The sequence below is a fragment of the Micromys minutus genome (assembly GCF_963924665.1).
Source record: "Micromys minutus genome assembly, chromosome: 21".
NCBI classification, from domain to species: domain Eukaryota; kingdom Metazoa; phylum Chordata; class Mammalia; order Rodentia; family Muridae; genus Micromys; species Micromys minutus.
Window position 1 is genome coordinate 19,330,338 of NC_137956.1, and position 15,367 is coordinate 19,345,704.

Genomic DNA, 15,367 nt, shown 5'->3' on the forward strand with positions numbered 1-15,367 from the left:
TAGAATCCTGAGCACAGGGAAGAGATGGGCTACCTCTTCAGGTCTGCCCTTGAGACAGAACTAGAAGAATGGATCAGAACTTTATTTGGTTTGTTGTATTTTGGGGGTTGTCATTTTGTTTATTTTGTTTTTTTCCCAGCAACATTTGCCTGATGGTTAGGGCCAAAGATGGAAGAAAAGAAATTAAATCCTCCTTTCTTGTTATTTGTGTTATTAGTGAAAAAAGGAAAGTACTCCCAACCAGAGTGGGTCAGAGAGAGCTGCAGCGGGCCAATGGAGGCCCTGATTTCAGGGTTGGAGCACAGGGAATCTGTGTGGCCTACATGTTCTTGCTGAAGATTCAATAACTTGTAAGGGTACTCACACACCCATCAGTACAAACTTGGTTAGTAGAATATTTTTCCACAGCTTAGATTATCTCAATTTTTGCTGGATTCTTTGATTTAATTAAATCAGAACACTGACTCATTAGAAAAGTATAAAATGAGAGTGCTGAAGACAAGCCTGCCGTGACACCGTGGGTGATGCGGGTGGACAGCAGACAGGAAACCCATCTAGCAGAGGACTGTTGACTTTGTGTTTACATTTAATTAAAGCAACTTCCTGCTTCCTAATGTTCCAAGATACTCCAGGATTCCAGAACAGACTCAGTTGGTTGGAAATCAACTTGGGGCTGAGTTGGGGCTGAGTTGGGGCTGGAGGCTGAAGATTGTTTTTCTTTAGATTAGAATTAGGAAATGCTCCTGATCTACCAGATTGTCCTGAATTAGGAGGAATCCAGTACAGTCTGAGAGCAAGGCTGAGCAGGAATAGGTGAACCTCTGAAGGGATGCTTCAGCCAGCACCAGGTGATGAGAGAACCTCACACAACAAGAAGTATGCAAGTGATACACAAGACTTGTTGGGAAGGAGGCATGCAGCAGGAGAGAAAGGGGTGAGAGGACAGAAACCACTGCCATGCATTATGCACATGTATGAAACCATCGAATGATAAAACTGTTTCGAGAAAACTTAAGAAATGAAGATGAATGTTGCTCACTTTGCAGATGCAAGCATGGTCTTTATCAACAACAGGATTGATAACAAGGGACAGACTAGGAGGTAAGGAAGAGTTTTTTCCCAGTCAACACAACCCTGTAGTGTTTTGGCTTATGAACATCCAGGAATACATCTAAGGCATGGACCCAGCTAGCAATGTTAGTGTCCACAAGTGTGTAGAAAGCATTTGAGAATTGTTAAGTCACCCAGGAAAGTCAGGTTTGAACAAGATGATAAATAGCTCTTGCTCCCTGGTATGCAGAACATGCCCAGCACTGCATTAATTATCAAAGCATAGACAAAGCATCCTAGCAACAACCCTTGTACCAAGTACAGCCTGGAAATACAGACACGAGGATGAGACCCGCAGGAAATGACCTATGAGAATACTGTGGTGTGGCACCAAATTAGAAAACTCAGCCAGGACCTTTTTGCACTTAAGCCATGAAACCAGTAAAAGCAAACAGAATGAATCTGACAGAAACCTAAATGAAAGCTAAGCTCCTTCTTTTGGGGAATCACAACAGGAGGAGCCATTGACTGCATCATTCCTAACTTAGGCACCATTCACAACACAACACCCAGCAGGGTATTTATCCCAGTATTCTTAGCCCCAATACAGATTTCCATAAAATCAATTCATCTTTGGGGTGGAGAGGTCTTCAGGTCTTCGGGGGTCATGAAACCGAACCTCCCACCCAATACTCCCACAGCAAGAAGATTATCTAGGGTACGTGTCCTGCTGGGGCACTTACCACTGTAGAGGGCAGCTTTTTCCACAGATGAATAGCCACAGTTATTGGAGTTGCTAATATTGGGCTGAAATCTGCCCCCCTGATAATTGCCACCCACTGGTCCTAGCTTTGTCCTCTGCAGCGTTTCAGTGTCTCACCCCTCACTATCACCATGACAACTCTTCAAATATTTAAAGGCAAAGAACTCTCTATGCAGGCTGGGCACTCTGTTTCCTTCATTTACAAGAGGCCCTTTACTCTCCCAAGACACTGCCTGCTGTATCAATGACCGATGTCAATGTTAAGATATACTTATCAGACAGTATTGCAGTCAGTGTCTCATGCAAATGCTCCTGTCCCTTCTGAAGGAGTGTGCAGTTATCTACAGAAGAACAGACTGTTATACAATCCCCTGCTTCAGAAATGGTTGTACTTCAATGCCGACATCCTGAACGGAAGTTTTCAAAGAAAACATTAGGTGATAAGGTTGATTTCCACCTCGATAAATGGCTTCAGGGACTCATGATACGAAAGATTGTACACTAAGCTTTATGAGACATTCAAGATGTTTAGATCTGATAGAAAAACCATCAGTTATATGCACAGATTATACAACATAATTACAGGAAGAAATTAAAATATCAGGCGTGGAGGAAGACGGCAGTATGTGTGTGTGGTCTCAAAGGCCACACAGAAGTGGGAGGACTCAGGAACTGAGGGTATTTTGAATGATGAGTTAGACTTTAATGAGTGGAGAAGAACACAGCAGGCAAGGGAGGCTTAAGACAACTAAAGAAATTTGGAGAAAGAAGGCTAAGATCCCTGCAGGAAATAAAAGCTCCATCCAGCTGACATGCATAGGCAAGAAGGGAAGGAACCGGACCCAAAAGTCCAAAAGCAGTTGGAAGGAGCTAGATATTTTTAAACGCAACATTGCCAATTACGCTAACTCCCTAAATTTGACAGATCACCATCGTTGGTAATGACTTTTTCCTCTCAGTCTAGGGATTTTCTAAGATCTTCGCTCCCATCTTAATATATTCAAAATGAATCTAGCCACACACGCTAGAGAAATTACACATGTGGGCAGTGTGGTCAATACAGCAGACAAGAAAACTTTTATTTTCTTCAGTGCTTTGCACGAATGCGTTCATACTTTCAGTGCCCATATTGATAAAGGATGCTTCTTCTAGAAGAATTGGCCCAACATACACAGCTGACAGGTAAAAGAGTTAAGATTTGAAGTTAGAGGCTCAGAGTTCGTGAGTACCATTTCGCCTTTCCATCATAAATATCCTAAACAATCTGTTTATAATTTCAGTAATTTAAGGGGTTTTACCCCCCCCAAAGGATTCTTCCATATAGGATGAGCTGACGCAACTTTTGGGGGTCTATGTCTATCCCGTCATCTTTTGGAATCCTCACACCGATCTGGATATTGATTGTGGGACTCCTTTAAGGTGTTGCAGCCAGAAACTGAAAGTCATCTTAGCAACTAAACCGTGCTGTACGGTTAAACAAAGGAAAACTTGCCTGAGGTAAAAATGTATCTATAGATCATCCGCAGTTTCCCACATCCCTCCTCTGGAACAGTTTCCATAATTAAGAGTCAAGGAATCCAGCTGCCTGTCCCCTCCCTCTGAAGAGCTCCAGACAGATCAAAACGGAACCCGCTGTTAAATTCCCCAAACAGAAAATTCCACAGCATCCCCCCCCAAGGTAACCAATACCCCTGCCAACCACTTAAAGATCCACTTATTCGTCAGCTCTCATGCGTTTATTTAAGGGCTTCCAGGAAATGCACTTTGAGGGCTCTCAGGCTCCCCGAAAACTTGCTTTGTTCCTCGGGGAAGCTGGCTCTGTTCCAGATACCAGATCACTTCATTGTGACTGATTCCTCCACTATTGAGACCTGCTGAAGTTGGTGAAGAAGAGGACGCTAAGAGGAAGATCTTCCTCTAGGGGGCACTGTGCTTCGCGTGGGCAAAAGAGTAGGGCTGTCAGGAACCTCAGAGCACTGCCCTCTCTGGGAACATTTCACACATCTCCCTTTTAGTGTAAGCTGGTTTGGGAGATGGGCTAGGCTACACTAAGGAAGAGAGCCTCTTAAAACCAGAGTTTCCAGAAAGCACAGGCCACCACCCTGTCAACTACCCAGCTCTTCCTGTGTAGAAAGACAGCATTCACACTTCAGATGCTTGCTAATTATCTGCAGATGAATCAGGGTAGGGCTGTGGGGGCTGCAAAGCACCTGCTGAGAGGTCACCTTCTTCTGTGCTCCCAGGGTAGCACTACACCATGGAGTAGGGGAGTTCACTGTAGTGGAAAAGAATGGTAAGGTTTGGCACTGAGAATGGACTATTCTACCTTGAGCTATTTCTAGGCCTAGAGCCCTTTAGGCTGAGACGTAGGATAAGCAAAGGTTAAGACTTCCACAGGACAGAGTCCTCAGGCTGTGATGCTGCAAATGTGGGCATCATGGTTATTTCTTATTCCTCTGGCATCTACTTAAACTCATAGAGTGCCCCAAAGTGGGATCCAGCTCAAGCTATTACTGAGGCTATAGAGTACTCCCCAAAATGGTACCTATCATGGCTGCCCTCCCAAAGACCCAACAAGCAGCTGAAAGATGCGATACAGATATTTATACCCTGCCAATAAACAGAAGCTGCTGACCCCTGTGGTTGAATTAAAGAAAAACTGGACGAAGCTGAGGAGGAAGGCGACCCCGTAGGAGGGCCAGCAGTCTCCACTAACCTGGACCTCCGAGATCTCTCAGACACTGGATCATCAACCAGGTAGCCTACAGCAGCTGAGAGGAGGTCCCCAACACATGTACAGCAGAGGTATGGGTTCAGTCAGAGAAGATGCATCTAACCCTCAAGAGACTGGAGGCCCCAGGGAGTTTAGAAGTCTGGTGGGGTGCATGGGGTGAGGACATCCTCGTGGAGATGGGGCGGCGGGGAGGAGGTAGGGGATGTGGAGCAGTCGGAGTGTGGATCGGGAGGGGACTACAATCTGGAGTGTAAAAGAGAATAAATAAATATAAATAAAACAAAACCATAGCGATCAACAGGCACATGAAGCATAAGAAATACAGTGTGACTTTTAACCTTGGGGTCAAAGAGCAACAAGCAGACCAGTGGTTAAAAGAAAGGACTGCTCAGAGCCAAGAAGACAAATGTTTGTGAAACCCTTGTCAGGAACCAGAGCCGAGGCCATAGCAAACATCAGTTTCTAGTTTGCCAGGATAGCTGCGATTTTCCATCACCCGTGTCAGACTGGCCGTTCTCCGATAGTATCTAGTCCCTTACAACCATCCCATTGAGCAGGATGAATAGCACCATTCTATAGGCATACAAGTGGAAACAGTTTAAATCGCTCAATCAGGGATTCAGTGTTGTAAGGAAACAAAGACCAGATTGAACCCCAAAGGTGTCTCCCTGTCAGGGCCCCCCCTCCCCGGTCTTCTTAGGCCATGACAAGGACAGTTGTACCCCTGACAGTCATATTTTTCACATGCCATAATTTTCAACAGACTATCTCTGAGAAAATCCATATTAATATCAAAGTTTTGCTCTAACTACCTCCCAGGAGAGGATGAGAAAGAGAAGGGTAGACCCAAGGAGGGAAAAGCACCTAGCCTTCTAACCTTCTCTGAGGGGGAATGACCCAGACCAGCATATCCCAGTGGGTGTCTGGTAAGACACAGGAGATAAGATTTTTAAAGAAAGAAGAAAGGAAGAAACACCCATATAATTAGCTTTGTGTAAGCCATCAGTTCAAACCCATTTGACCTCTTCCCCTGCAGACTGAGAGCTCACAGAACAGCTGATGATGAAGATTAAAGAAGTCCTCCAACCCTCAGCTCTCCCAGAATTCAGTTAGGGCCATTTGCAGGCAGGGTGGGTGGGAGGAAGTAGAAGAGCTTCCATGTACTGGTGATCAAGTGAGTCATGTGGCCCTCTAGAGTTTTAATTCCTTCATCCCTAAGTAGAAAGTTATCTTGGGCATTAAGGGGTGTGTGTGTGGGGGGGGGGGTAGTATGAATGAGTTTAAACTTACCTACAAGATGTCAAATAAGACAATATGTGTTAGCGATGACTTTTAAAAAACTGTGTTAAATTCGGAAGGTGAAATTATAAAAGACTTGCGGAAATGCACTATAAACTACCTAGTACTATATAAATGTCAATTGTTGCTTGTTATTCTCAGAAATTCCCCAGCCTCTGTAACATGCAGCTGTTCTGTAGCTATTTCTTCCTAATTGAAACATTCCTTCCTGGGGGGAGGGAGGACACCCCACTGACTTGGGAGGCTCAGACAGGAACAGGACTCAAAACAGCTCACCAGCTTTCTAAAAGCTGTATACAGTTTCTCTGGACAGAAGACTCTCCAGTGGAACTGCCTGAAGTTGTACAGGGGTTCCCCAAAAATACATCTTTCCCGTGCCCTCATCCATGGCCTGCAGGGTTTTTCAGTGATACAGAGGCCTTTCCGTCATCCTTGCCCAGATGAAAAACCCCAATAAACCTCATTGGTTCACCAAGATAGACTTGAATGAAATCATTGATTTGGTCATTGTCAGTTCCCATGTATGAGATGTTTGTTCATGCTTCCCCAGAAAGATCACCTGAGAGATCACCTGAGAACAGCAATCTTCACCTTCTCTGGCCAACAAAAGCTCCAGCTGCTGAAGACTAATTATACTCTTTGCTAGGTTTTCATTATTTATTGTGCTTCTGACCTTCAGTGGAAAGAAGTAATTCTTTTCTCATTCTAGAAATAGAAATTGTGCTTCAAGAGGGTACTTCTTAGGAGTGAGAAGCAGGTCAGTGAGTGCCCTCGGGTATGTGTGCAGCCACTAAGGTGTAGAACACCAAGGACCACCCCCAACAGATCAGAATAAAGTATAATATAGTGATACATATGAATGGGTAGAACTTTTCTGTTCAAGTGGCCAAATTCAAGCTAACACACATTATTCTGGAATTTCAAATATCATATAAAATCTCAAGGCATTAGCAAACATATCCTGACTGTGGTAGGCCACAGTGTACCAGGGATGAAGTTTCTGGAAACAGCTGATTAGAAGCCATTGTCTTCTACGGGGAACTCTAGTAAGCACATTTCATATGCAAGTAAGAGAAAGGATAGTTCCTTTCTCCAGATGTCTTCTTAATTCCTCTGTGATCTTGGGAAGTAAATAGCATCTTTATTATAAGCCCGGCAGATTGGATACAGCATGGTAGAATCCAGGTACCTGAAGGAGGTGAGCATCCTCTTCCAAGAGGCCAACTGCCCAGATGTACCGAGAGTGACTATCAGAACTCACTGCAGATACTTGTGCACAGGCCACTACTATGGGTCCTCAATACATGAGCATAACCAACATCTAGATGTCCTACACCAAAGACCTCACTGGGATTTGAGTGGAGGACATAGCAACAGAGACAAGTGCTACCCTGTAATCCTTCTTTCCCTCTGTCTGTCTGTTTTCTCCAGTTCTCTCCCCTACTTCCCACCATACTTACCCTCTTTCTTTTCTTTTAAAAAAATGCTTTGCCTGCATTAACACGTTCTGGTATTCAAAGCTATTGTATGGATCCTTGCCACACAGGAGCTTGGGAGCCTAAGTGGTGAATGTGTGTTTACATCCCATTAGAATGGACCAGAGTGCTGGATCCAGACCCTCTACTTCCTGAACACTTTGACCACACTCCCCTCCTGACCCATTACTCTTCTTAATTTGTCCATACAACCCAAGAAATGTGTTCCTTAGAAACAGAACAATTCTACTACAAGATTCACTTTCTTTCTGGCTTTTCTCCCTAAAAAGTGACATGATTCTTCTCATTTGGCAGTGGCTAGCTCACAGCTTTAAACACAAAACTTATACATAGTATTATATATATATATATATATATATATATATATATATATATATATATATATATATATATATATACATAGAAAACTTAAATGTGTACAAACTCTAAGATGTATAAATCTGTATATATGTGTTCAATCATGTAAAATTATTTAAGAAAACCATTGATAGGTTAGGTATGAAAAAACCTGCAGTGACTTTCAGGGGGACATTCCAGAGGTCATTTCCCTTCATGAGAGAAGAGAGAAAACAAGTTCTGTCTCCATGTGACTCCAGCTTTGCAAAATCATGGCTGCTGATTCAGTGTTTTCGTTTCTTCAAAGAAATAGTTGCAGTAGCTCCTATATTTAACAACCCAGCCAGCTTGTGCTTAATGTTTTATAAACACAAAGTAAGGATATATTTTTTAAAAACAACAACAAAAAAGCCCACACAGAGATACTGCAGAGTGCTGAGGAAGCACCATAACTCGGAACAATATGTTTGATGTATAAGGGTTTTCTGAGTTTTGTTTGGATAGCTGTTATCTTAGAACTTAAGAAAAACACACAAAACTTCTACAATGTACAATACATTATAGTGTTAGGAAGCCAGACAGCTTAACTGGTTTGCTCATAAATGAACACAAATGAAATCCACCCCTTACTGTGGTCTGTCTTGTATGTTGGGGAGACCTTTTCACTCACGCTAAAACCAGGTGCTGTCATAGCCCCTTAAAATGAATTGCATTAATTTTTAACTCCTTTGGGAAAACTTCAAAAAATGGAGAATTTATTAGGTGGTGGGAAGTTACATAATTTCTTTGTTGCTCTAGAGCAGTGGTTCTCAAGCTTCCTAATACTGAGACCCTTTAATACAGTTCCTCATGTCCTGGTGACCCCCCAACCATCAAATCATTTTGTTGTTACTTCATTGGTATAATTTTGTTACTGTTATGAGATGTAATGTAAGTCTCTGATATGTACAATATTTGATATATGACCCCCAAAGGGGTTATGACCCATAGGTTGAGAACCACTTAATCTAGAGGACCCTCCTTTCCTCCTGCATGAGTTCTTATTGTTGGATTACTGTATCCTGACTTAGTAGCTTGTTGTGGCACCGAGAATGCAAAGTCACCTGCACAGAACCCCTGGGTCACTTCATTCAGAGTAATTTTTTTCTTCCTATAATAATATGGCTTTAATCACAAACAGTGTTATGGTATAGAAGATTATAATGTGCAAGTTCTCAGAGTCTTGAGTCTGCTACCTAAATCACATCATAATAAAATCACGTAGCTGTATTTGCATATTGGCTCTACAACTTACAAGCTATGGATTCTGCATAGAACATTCATCCCCATAGGCCTGTTTTCTTGTTATAAACTGGAGGTAACCATATATAATATACTGTATATGATTATACATATGATATATACATATGTACATCTATACATACATATATATCAAAGTGTTATGAGAAATAGGTAGTATGCCGTGCATAAAAGTTCAAGGCATATGCTGAATGTGGTGATGAAAGTCTTTAATTTCATCCAGAACTTGAGAGGCAGAGGCAGGCAGATCTCTGTGAGTTCAAGACCACCCTGTTCTACACAGAGAGTACCAGGCCAGCCAGGGCCTACATAATGAAACCCTGTATATCCCGCCCCACAAAAGGCTTAGCCCATAGTCTAGAGTGTGGCTCTCATCCTATGGATTGAGACCCTTTTAGGGGATGCATATCAGATATCTTGAATATCAGATATTTATATTATGATTCATAATGGTAGCAAAACTCCAAATTATAAAAAATAGCAACAAAGTAATTTTATGGTTGGAGGGTCACCACAACATATTAAGGGAGCCATATAAAAGGGTCGCAACATTAGAATGGATGAAAACCACTGGTTTATTCACATTATTAGAGTTCTGTAATGGTAGGCCATCTTACATTTTTAAAGTGTTTTTTTTTAATTATGGGTACATGTGTGTGTTTGCATAAATGCAGTGCCTTTAGGAGGTCAAAAAGGGTGTAGGGTACCTTGGACCTAGAATTAGAGGAAGTTATGAGCCACTGACTTGGACCAATCAATTTCAGGTCCTCTGCAAGAGACATACATGCTCTTGATCTCAAAGATCACTGAGTCATCTCTCCAACTTCATTCACCCTAGGCTCATTCTACCTGAAGCTAAACATGTTCAGTCCTTGAAGAAAAGTGCACACAACTTTTGGTCCCTGTTGCCCATCTCAAATCCTTGGAGCCACAGCCTAGAAAATGTGAACTTCCTAACATCACACTGATCCCTCCTATAGAAGATCCCATTTCCCAAAGTAAAGGGTCACAGATGTTTGCAAAGTATCAGCTCACACCAACATAACACAACAACGGTATCTTAGGGTTTCCTTGCTGTCATAAAGCACCATGAGCAAAAGCAACGTGGGAAGGTGAGGATTCATTTCTCTTTACAGCTTATAAATTTGTCACTAAGGAAGACCCAGGGCAGGAATTCAGGGCAGGAACCTGGAGGCAGGAACTAAAGAAGAAACCATGGAGGAGCACTGCTTACTGGCTTGCTCTTCATGCCTTGATAAGCCTGCTTTCTTATAGCATCAGGACCACTAGCCCAGGGATGTCACTGCCTGCAGTAAGCTGGGTCCTCCCATATCAGTTATTAATCAAGAAAATGCCCTTCTGGTAGGGGCATTTTGTCCATTAAGGCTCTCTTTTCCAAAAAAAAAAAAAAAAAAAAAAAAAAAAAAAAAAAAAAAAAAAAAAAAAAACCACGATTCTAGCCTGTGTCAAGTTAAAATAAAACTAGCTAACAAATTTGTTTTGTGTTTTAGAGAGCAGTCATTGCTAAGGGGGAGTTTTTATGCTAAAGTAGAACTTCATAAGAACAGTAAAGGTTGTGTATCTGCAGCAGTGAAGGTGTGGGCTGAGAATGACCTCAGGAAGCTTCCTTTCTTTCATAATGCATCTTTTTTACAACCCCCACGGTTCACACATAGTTCCCAGAAATTCCCTAGGGTGGTTAGAGAACCTCTTGGTCAAAGGATCACATAAGCCCTTCTATTTCAGAACAGGAAATCTGTTAACAGTAGCTTATTCTAGCCCCGTGGCTATCCAGCCTGCTCTTTCAGCGACATTAAGCACCAACAGAGACTTTTAACTATTGAGAAGTGACAACCAAGCTGGGACCCACATGCTTACCTCACTCACATCCTTGGGATCTTGGTTTGGTAGATCACGAAAGCTCAGCATGAAATCTATGTTAGCCATCCTGACAGTCGTTAGCTTTAGTGCAAAGGGCATACGGGGAAATCTCACCAGGTGCCTTCTCTGAACTGAAGTAAGGACAAAGCTGCAAAACTCTGAAGGTCTAAATCGGTCTTGTGGTTAACACCTCATTTCAGACATCTTCCCACAGACTGTACAGAGAGCTACAACTCACTGGATTCTAAATCGGGCAGAGCAGGCAGGCATAATGACATTGGAGTATCATAGACAAGGTCTTGCCCTGGTGTCAAGTTTACTTCGCTCTCCCAAGCGGAAGGAATAAAGAAAGTACTGTGCTTTAACTTGGGGACCTATATATACACCTTCGTAATTACAGATGTGAAACCATCTCCTTTTGTACGAAACTTCTGGCTAGAACCATAGTTTTAAGACTCTAGATAATAGCCTTCCAGTAGCTATTTGCTTTTCTCCTTGGAGTGACTGTCAGTGGTATCTTCCCTTGCAGAAATGCACTCCACAAAGTTAGATAAGACCATTTCGTTTCTGAAAGCAAACTGACTCTCAGTCTGGTTGGAAGGAGGCAAAATGGTCTCAAGCATTTCCACAGCACCAGCACCACGTATAACAGTGAAACCACTATAACCATTAAGTGGAAGCAACTACACAGAACTTTGCAACTGAAGTTCTTCTGTAAGAATCTTCATAAATTAGCCTCCAGGAGAAACTTACTTTGTGTATGACTATGTATGTGTGTGTGTGTTCATGAAGCGGTGCGTTTATGCATGTGAGAGGTCAGCTTCAGGTGTAGTTCATGAAGAAACATTGTTTTTCAGGGTGTTTCTGTTGCTTTTGATTTGTTTATATGGGGGCAAGATGCACATGTGAGCTATACAGCGAATATGTGGGGATTAGAAGACAACCCTATGGAATCAGTTCTTCTACCATCCCATGAGCACTTGAGGTCAAACTCAAATCATGAGGCTTCATGTCAAGCACTTTTACCCATTAAAATATATTGGCACAATCCTACACCTTGTTTGTCTCTCCCTGGGACCTGGGGCTTTCCGATTAGCCTAGGCTAGCTTTTCAATTAGCCTAAGCTATATGGCCACCAAGCCCCAGGGTCCCACTTGTCCCCATTTCTCCAATATTGAGAATGCAAGCTCTTAACACAGTGCTGGGGTTGAACACTGGTCCTCATGCTTGTTGAGACAACATTTTACTGAGCAATCGCCCCAGCATGCAAACCTTATTTTCAAAGGCAAGTGTTAATTCTGTGCACGCTGTACTCTTCCCTACCTAGGCTGTATTCTACCTTGGCACAGCTTGCTTCAATCTCTTGCAAATGATCCTTTGCAAATCAATGAGTGGTTTCTAATCTAATAAAGTCATGTCAGTCTGAGTTTGTTTTACTCCGTTCATCTGTGCCCTTTACATCTGAAAGCTTAAACTGGAGAGATTTATTTAATCCTAGACTCTGTGTTTGCTCTTGGAGAGATACAAAAAAAAAAAAAATTCTGAAAGAATCATGTTTTGCTAGTCATGAACCGGAGAGAAACAGAATGTGTGGGTCTAGGAGACACTGAGAAAGCTAACTTAACAACAGAGCCTGCTGCTCAGCCTTCTGGCTGTAGACTAGAAAGTGCCAATATTCTGGTCTGAATGGGTGGCTGCATTTCACAGATATCCGTGCTGTTGTGAGATTAGTCACAAAATGGGAAAACTGTAAACCATTAAAACACAGGCAAATTAAAACAAATTTAAAAACAATAGTGTGATTTAGTGCAGCACACGGACGAAATTGTTTCTCTGCCAGTGATCATAGACTACATTTTGACTTTAGTTGGAACGTTTAGGAATTTGGAGGAGTATTGGAATTTTTAATTAAAATATAGCTGTATCCCTTTCCCATTGCCCATTCTCTCTCCAAACCCTGCCAGTATCTCCCTCCCCTCATCTTCCCCTCAAGTTGATGACCTCCTTTTCTTTTATTGGTTACTTTATTTATTTACATTTCAGATGTTATCCCCCTTCCCAGCTTCCCTCTTTAACCCCCCCATCACATCCTCCCTCCCCCTGCTTCTATGAGAGTGCTCCCCACCCACTCTCACCTCACAACCCGAGCATTCCCCTACACTGGAGCATTAAGCCTTGCCAGGACCCAGGGCCTCCCCTCCCACTGATGCCAGATAGAGTCATCCTCTGCTATATATCCTGCTGGAGCCATGGGTCCCTCCATGTGTACACTTTGGTTAGTGGTTTAGTCCCTGGGAGCTTTGAGGGGGTCTAGTTAGTTGGTATTATTGTTCCTATGGGGATGCAATGCCCTTCAGCTCCTTCAGTCCTTCCCCTAACTTTTCCATTGGGGTCCCTGTGCTCAGGCCGATGTTTGGCTGCAAGCACCCAAATCTGTATTGGTTACGCCCTGGCAGAACCTCTTATGACAGCTATATCAGGCTCCTGTCAGCATGTACTTCTTGGCATCAGTAATAGTGTCTGGGCTTGGTATCTGCATATGGAATGGATCCCCAGGTGGGGCAGTCTCTGGATGATCTTTCCTTCAGTCTCTGCTCCACTTTTTGTACCTGTATTTCCTTTAGACAGGATTCTGGGTTAATATATTTGAGATGGGTGGGTGGTCCCATCTCTAAACTTGGGGCTGTGCATAATCTCAGATATGGTCTCTACAGGTTCTCTCTTCCCTTTGTTGAGAGTTTAAGATAATGTCATCTCCCATTGGGTCCCAAAATATTGGGAAAATATTTTTACCAATCCTACATCCGATAGAGGGCTAATAGCCAGTATATACAAAGCACTCATGAAATTAAACTCCAGAGAATCAAACAGCCCTATTAAAAATGGGATACAGAGCTAAACAAAGAATTCTCAACTGAGGAATGTTTAATGGCTGAGAAGTACCTAAAGCAATGTTCATCATCCTTAGTCATCAGGGAAATGCAAATCAAAACAACCCTGAGACTCCACCTCATACCAGTCAGAATGGCTAGGATCAAAAACTCAGGTGACAATAGATGCTTGCAAGCATGTGGTGAAAAAGGAACACCCCTTCATTGTTGGTGGGATTGCAAGCTGTTACAGCCACTCTGGAAATCAGTCTGGAGGTTCCTTGGAAAATTGGACATAGGACCTGAGGACGCAGCTATACCACTCCTGGGCATATACTCAAAAGATGTTCCAACATCTAACAAGGACACATGCTCCACTTTGTTTATAGAGGCCTTATTTATAATAGCCAGGAGCTGGAAAGTGGAGCCTATTTATAATAGCCATGTGCTTCAACAAAGGAATATATAGAGAAAATGCGGTACATTTACACAATAGAATACTACTCGGCTATTAAAAATAATGAGTTCATGAAATTCTTAGGCAAATGGATGGATCTAGAAAATACCATCCTGAGTGAGGTAACCCAATTACAAAAATACACCCATGGCATGTGCTCACTGATAAGTAAATATTAGCCCAAAAGCTCAGAATACCCAAGGTACAATTCACAGGCCATATGAAGCTCAAGAAGAAGGAAGACCAAAGTGTGGATGCTTCAGTCCTTCTTAGAAGGGGGAATAAAAATATTCTCAGGAGAAAATATGGAGACAAAACTTGAATCAGAAACTAAAGAAAAGGTTATCCAGAGACTGCCCCACCTGGGGATCCAGCCCATATTCAGCCATCAAACCCAGTCACTATTGCTGATGCAAAGAAGTGCTTGCTGACAGGAGCCTGATATAGCTGTCTCCTGAGAGGCTCTTCCAGAGTGTGACAAATGTAGAGGCAGATGCTCACAGCCAACCATTGGACTGAGAACGGGAACCCCAATAGAGGAGTTAGAGAAAGAACTGAAGGAGCTGAAGGGATTTGCAACCCTATAAAATCAACAATATCAACTAAGCAGAGACCCTCAGAGCTCCCAGGGACTAAACCACCAACCAGGAGTTTAGTACACGTGGATGAACCCATAGCTCCTACTGCATATGTAGCAGAGGATGGCCCCTTCGGGTATCAGTGGGAGGAGAAGCCCTTGGTCCTGTCAGGCTCAATCCCCCAGAGTAGGGAAATGTTATGGCGGGGAGGTGGAAGGGGTGGATGGGTTGGTGAAGGAGCACCCTCATAGAAGTGGGGTGGGGGGATGGAATAAGGGTTTTCTGGAGGGGAAATGCCATTAAAGGGCATAATATTTGAAATGTAAATAAAATTTTTTCCAATAAAAGAAAAATATTTTTTAAAAAACGAAAGAAAGAAACTGAGTGTCCAACAGCTAGGCCAAGTTGGTCCCTTGCAATTTCCAGAGCTATAATGGCAGGCATTAAAACTGACAAAAGTGTCGAATGCTTCATGGAGAAAGACAATCTGATTTCAACTGAAAGTATAGGTAAGAATTAGAGTCCCATAGCCAATCCTTTAGGGTGCACCTATTTCCTCTGGATTGAAGCCTTCCTTCTGGAGGAATCAGTGGAAGCTTGTGAG